Source organism: Miniopterus schreibersii (assembly GCF_964146895.1).
Source record: "Miniopterus schreibersii genome assembly, chromosome: 6".
In the NCBI taxonomy this organism is placed as follows: domain Eukaryota; kingdom Metazoa; phylum Chordata; class Mammalia; order Chiroptera; family Miniopteridae; genus Miniopterus; species Miniopterus schreibersii.
The window spans coordinates 18418584-18424598 of NC_138107.1; the positions used below are offsets into that span (position 1 = coordinate 18418584).

Sequence of the window (6015 nt, forward strand, 5' to 3'; positions counted from 1 at the left end):
TAACCAAGCATTCCAGAAAATATCATCCTGAACCACACACTTTCCCCATTCTGGAATACGAGCAAAGACAGTGCTGTCTTTAGCGGGAGAAAGGTGTTGGCGCAGCAGGTGTACTCACGGCACCCAGGAGGTCCAGCAGCCCCGCAGGAAGGTCGGCGCCGAGCTTCCCACCTCCGGGCCCCACCATCACGGGCGCCCGCCAGGCACCTCCTGCAGGCCCCCTTCAGGGGCTGCGATCTTCCTTCTCCATTCTTGGAAGGGGAAATCCAGGAGGCCCAGTGCAAACCAGCCGTCTGCTGTGAGAGGCCAAAGTGAGAACTGTAAACCTGCCAGAGGTTTCAGGTCTTGTGTAAGTCTGTGATTCACTCCACATGGATCCGTCAAGCACGCCTGAGAGAAATTACAGGTTTCGCTTGTCTGAAGCGTTTCCATGAGAATGAGTCACTTGTTTGTCTTTTAATTTCTCACCTTATCTCAGATGATCACATGAGACTCTGGGTTGCATCTTCTGCACCGGTGTAATTAGAATGCCGGGGATAAACTCGAGGCTGTGCCACTGTTGTTGATGATTTTAAAGACTATCAGGTTTTCACCTGTACTGATCTTGAACTTGAGAAAAGTGGTTGGAACTTGATCAGTAAATCCTGATCTAATCCCTATTTTAGCAATGAAGAAATTTTTGTTTTATTTTTTAGTGATGGGGCCAAGGAGTTCTTACTGAACCTCTATCTGGGGCCTTGGCCATGGGGACATCAAACCAGAAGGCACAGTCTACACCTGCAGGAAACATCACATGACCTGGCTTCAGACAGGGTGGCCAGTTTTTCTTTATTAAAAAAAATTTTTTTTAATATGTTTTTATTTGTTTCAGAGAGAAGATGAGAGAGGCAGAGAGAGACAGAAACATCAGTAATGAGAGAGATCATCAATCAGCTGCCTCCTGCATGCCCCCTACTGGGGATTGACTGCAACCCAGGCATGTCCCTGACCAGGAATCAAACCATGACCTCCTGGTTCTTGAGTGGCCACTCAACCTCTGAGCAACACTGGCTGGGCCAGGGTGGCCAGTTTGGACTGTCCTTCTCATCACCAAATAGCCCCACCCATCTCTCTTCTATTGTCTTCTATTATATCTTCTTGGCCTCCAAATGCAATGCAAGCCTCCATTTAAATACTACCAGGGGAAATGTTGACAATAAGGAGGCATCAGTAAGTGAAAGGCAGTTCTGTGACATCTTTTCCAGTAAGGAAGATCAAGGAGGCGATGTTTGTGAAAATAGGTCAGCTCCATTGAGGTTGCTAGTTAAGTACCAGGTCATGTGGGAATTGGAAAAGCCAGTATCATCAAACCTTTGGTTGTGTAATCAAAGGACTTTATTGAACACGTTCTACGTGCCAGGCACCTGGCTCTGGGTTTGGGCATACAAAAGTGAGTAATGTAGTAACAAAGGGGAGTAATGCTGTCCCCAAAGGTTTACAGTCTTATCTGGAAAATATATGCACACAAAAAGACTAAAATTCATCAATGTAACACAATAAATACTAAATATGGAGTGGCACAGGTTATAAATATTACAGGAAATCAGGAGGGAGAGTCAGCACTGTGGTTGGACTAATCAGGAGAGACTTCACAGAGAAAGCGACAGTGAAGCAGAGCTCAGAGACAGGGTGCCCCGAGTGGAGCGCATGATGTATACTCTGTCCTGGGCAGGGAACTATGGTAACCATGGTAACACTGAATGACAGGATTATCCAGTGGCAAGCTCAGCAGACTTTGCTGGCTGATACCCCTGATGTTGAACAGACTGAGTCAAATACTTAACTCTTTTATTTAGAAGTCATTGGCCTAACTCCCATGAGCGTGTCTACATCCAAACTCATGGTTATAGCTGTGTGTTTGCATGTGTGTGTATGTGTTTGCTTGTGTGTGTCTCCTTGTGTGTGTGCGTGTGTGTGTGCATGAATTTACAGGCACTCTAATGAAAGCTATTAACATTTTAATGGGCAATTATTATTTGCCAAGTACTATTCTAATATTTAGCTACAATTTTTCATTTAACCTTTACAACAACCCTATGAGGTAGGCTTTAGTTGCCTCAATTTATAGATGAAGAAAATTAAAGTCTAAGGAATTTAAATAACTGCCAAAAATCGTTATGTATTAAGCAGTCTCACCAGAGTATCTCACACAGTATCTCACCACATCTTAGATACTGTTAGCACCAATTTTTCCTTGAGCCACCTGACCTAGTCACTTCCTTGGTGAGGTGTGAGCAAGACATTGAATGTGTTTCCACCCAGGGTCATCCACAGCCAACCTAATCCATGCAAGTTTATCAAAATCTTTCCGGATGGGGCAAACTGGGTTGTGGACTGCAGGAGAGAGGGCACAGTTTATTCAAGGGATTCTCAAATAATTCCAGAGTTTCTCTCTTAGTATCCATGAGCCTTGCTTGGTTAATAATAATCCCTAGGTAGAATGTTTTTCCTGCCATCCTCTTGCAGGGAGTGAGTATATTGAAGTAGAGTGTGCTTTCACGCTAGATGTGACTGCTCAATGCACAATGCAGATGAAAGCTCTCTCTCTCTCTCTCTGTCTCTCTCTCTCTCCCCCACCCTCTCCTGCTTAGAATTCCCATCTGTAAAATGAGACAATTGGACCAGGTCCTTTCTAAGGACCCAGATTTATAATCCTATAGCTATTTAACTTCATGAGATTCCCTCCTCACTGCCATATATTGACTCTGGATGAGTGACACTTCTTTGCACTGAAATCTGTGCATTGAGAAATGGTGCTGTGCCTGTCCCACGCTCCTCCCTTGAAGAGACCCTATAGAAATACTGGGAGTGTCAAGTTCAAACCACTTTCTGCCTCCACTTGAGACTGGCAATTATTGTCCCAACATGACCAATGCCACTTGAAAGATGACTCCTTCTCCAGGTTGTTGTGTTTTTCTACCTTCTGATGGATCTTTTTACTATGCTTTTTGCTTTCTCAAACTTTCCTATCTGGAAGAAAATTTTTGCAAGAGAGAGAAAGAGAGAGAGACCCCACTCATTCATGAAGTGAGCCTCGAGTTCCCATTAGTAATGTAACATCATTAATTCAGGCCTCTGGTAGGATAATTAGGGCCTATCCATTGACCCCTTTTTTCTTGTGATGCATCAGCCTGTATAATTGCTTTATAAAGGAGCTTTTGGGGTTTTTTCCTAAAAGGGCTTCTATCTGTAGTACCACTGATCTATCAGGTGACTCCTACTTTGAATGTTGAATTTGTTTACATACAAGGTTAAGAAAATGAGCAGCTCTCTACTTGGAACATGATAGCTCCCCTTCCTCACCCCAAGTTTCAAAAAACACCTGTTGTTGGTGAGGGTTAATCTCACATTGTCAGAGTAGATAGAATCCCTCGGTGGCTCCTTGCCTTTGGTGAAAGTCCAGGGCTGGGACCTTTCAGAGTTGGGATTCTGCCTCTGGCCCAAGCATTGATTACCTGTGGCCCCACTCCAGGTTTCAATCTCCTTAACTTAAAATGAGCATCTTGCTGGTTCAAAGGCTCTACCGATTTCACTTGGTTCACAGCCTAGAAAGTCGTATCGAAGCCCAAACCAGGTTGACTATGAAATCCATTTAAATTTGGAGAATTGGAATATGCTAATGATAGGATTCCTTCTGTACAAAGAGCCAGCAAGTTTTCTCAAAATTGGCTGGTTGGCTCCTGTTACTGCAAAGCTGACTCTTTTCCTCCCATCTTTTTCATACTTTTACATCTAGAGATCTTTGTATTGTCTCTAAACTCTTCTATCTAGATACTTAAGCCCAGGCCTTTCTTACAATCTAGCTCTTTGGTGCTTTCCTCCCTCCTTCAACTCAGCAAGATGAGTGTCGATTCGGCTTGTCCCCAAAGTCTGCCCTGTTCCAAATTATCCAATTCTAGGGAGCCTTCACCAGTGCCTGAGATTTATGAGCCTGAAGAAAACTATGCATCCATGCAAATGTCATGAGCTGAGACACTCCACACAGAGACTGTCTCTCCTCTTCCTTCCTCCATGGATATGCTTATTCAGAACAGCCCTGACTCTTCCACTAGTCCCAGGGTAACACTACCCACTTCCGTGGAGAACAGCACAGGGAAGGAGGAGAAGGCCCTGGCCAAGAAGCAGAAGATCAGAACCCTGTTCTCGCAGACCCAGCTCTGTGTACTCAATGAGAGATTTCAGAGACAGAAAAACCTCAGCCTCCAGCAGATGCAAGAGCTTTCCACCATCCTGAACCTTAGCTACAAACAGATTAAGACCTGGTTCCAGAACAAGAGAATGAAATGCAAGAGGTGGCAGAAATACAACTGGCCAAAGAACAGCAACCATATGACCCAGATGAGCTCAGCAACTACTGAGTACCTGGGCCTCTCTTCCTGTCACCAGGGATGCCTGGTGAGCGCTTCTACAAACGTTTCGATGTGGAGCAACCAGACCTGCAATAACCTACCTTGGAGCAACATTCCTGGAACAGGCCATCTTGGAACTACCATTCCTGGAATAGTAAGACCTGGTGGCCCCAAGCCTGCAACAACCAGGCCTGGAGCAACCAGTTCCATAATTATGGAGAGGAATCCCTGCAGCCCCAGACCCAGTTCCAGCAAAACCCTGTCAGCAAATTGGAGGCCACATGGAAACTGCTGCGGAAAACCTATGATGAGATACTGCAAACTGCTAAGTATTGTAATACCCAGCAAACCATGGGTTTATTCCCAGATTACTCCATGAACATGCAGCCTGACTCCACAAACATACAGCCATGAACACACACTGTGACAATGGGTATATCATTCAGTCTCCATTTGGGCCGTGGCTGTGTTGCCTCTCCTAGGAGTTTTCTGTGTATCTCTGCCTTGATATGCTGCTTCTTATAGTGCCCACTGTGCCACTTTGGAGGGGTGGGAGTGGGGCATGACTGGAGTCTAATCAAAGAGGTTTCTGTAGCCTTGCTGCTATAGAGAAAGGATAGAAGATGTCTCTGGCTCTATTTGGATATAATACTATTTTGGATAACTCTAGGATCTAGAATCTTAGCCTCAAGAATAGAAAGTAAAAATACAAAGGTGTGTCATAAAGGATTATTCCTATTTTCTGGAATCGGGAGGCTTGCTAAAAACTTCAATTCAGGTAAATGGTTAAGCTATAATATGCTTTACTCATTTCCTCTGCCCCTTTTGCTGTTTTACTATGTCCCTTAATTTGTTTATTAAGTATTTGTAAAAGATGTTTTATATTTTGCTGTATCATGATAATACCAATTTGGCTGGTTGGTTTTTAAGTTTAAATACAAATAAATAAAACGTCTATTTTACAAAAAAAAAAAAAAAAAGCCAGCGATGACCTACTTAGAATGGCCCAACTGTCTGTGACTACTCATGAGGGCCCCTCCCTCAGCAACCCACAGAATCCAGCCAAGTGACATCCCAGGCCACCTTTGCCAAGATAGGCCAGAGAGCTCTTCCTGAGGATAAACATGACCCACAGCCTGGAGCTGGAGGCCCCAACCAGACTAAGGTCCTGCCGTGCCCACTTTTTCTGTTCCCTGCATGTGGATGCCCAGAACGGCATGTATATGTTGACCGCCGTTGATGAGGAAGAAGCGATTAGCAGCCAGAAATAGACAGAGGCCCTGCCATCCTTTCCGATGTCATGCCCTCCTCCGTCAGCACCACAGCCTGGGAGGCTTTCTTCATACTCCCGGGAGGCAAGAAGACAGGAACAAGCACATTTCTCCTGGGGGCTCTGCCATTCCTGGAATGCATGACCTTGTGAAGAACAGAAAATCACAGCTTTAATGTTAAGGCAGCAAGACCCAAAAGACTCACAGCAACTGCACTATAGGTTCACTCTTTCTGGACTATAAGTTCCTTTGGGTGGAGCCCCCTTGGTGAACGGAGAGCCTCTTCCCATTAAGTCCCTCCGGAATCCAGGGAACAAGCTTAAAAACCTTGTCCTCCTGTAAACTAGACCACGATT

The 6015-nt window shown here is 44.9% G+C and overlaps 1 pseudogene across 1 annotated transcript; it reads left to right on the forward strand.

Moving 5' to 3' along the window:
• The first annotated feature begins 3879 nt into the window (after positions 1-3879).
• LOC308558699 (homeobox protein NANOG pseudogene) lies at positions 3880-4802 on the forward strand (annotated as a pseudogene). The gene has a single exon. The product of its transcript is annotated as a homeobox protein NANOG pseudogene (transcript).
• The last annotated feature ends 1213 nt before the right edge of the window (positions 4803-6015 follow it).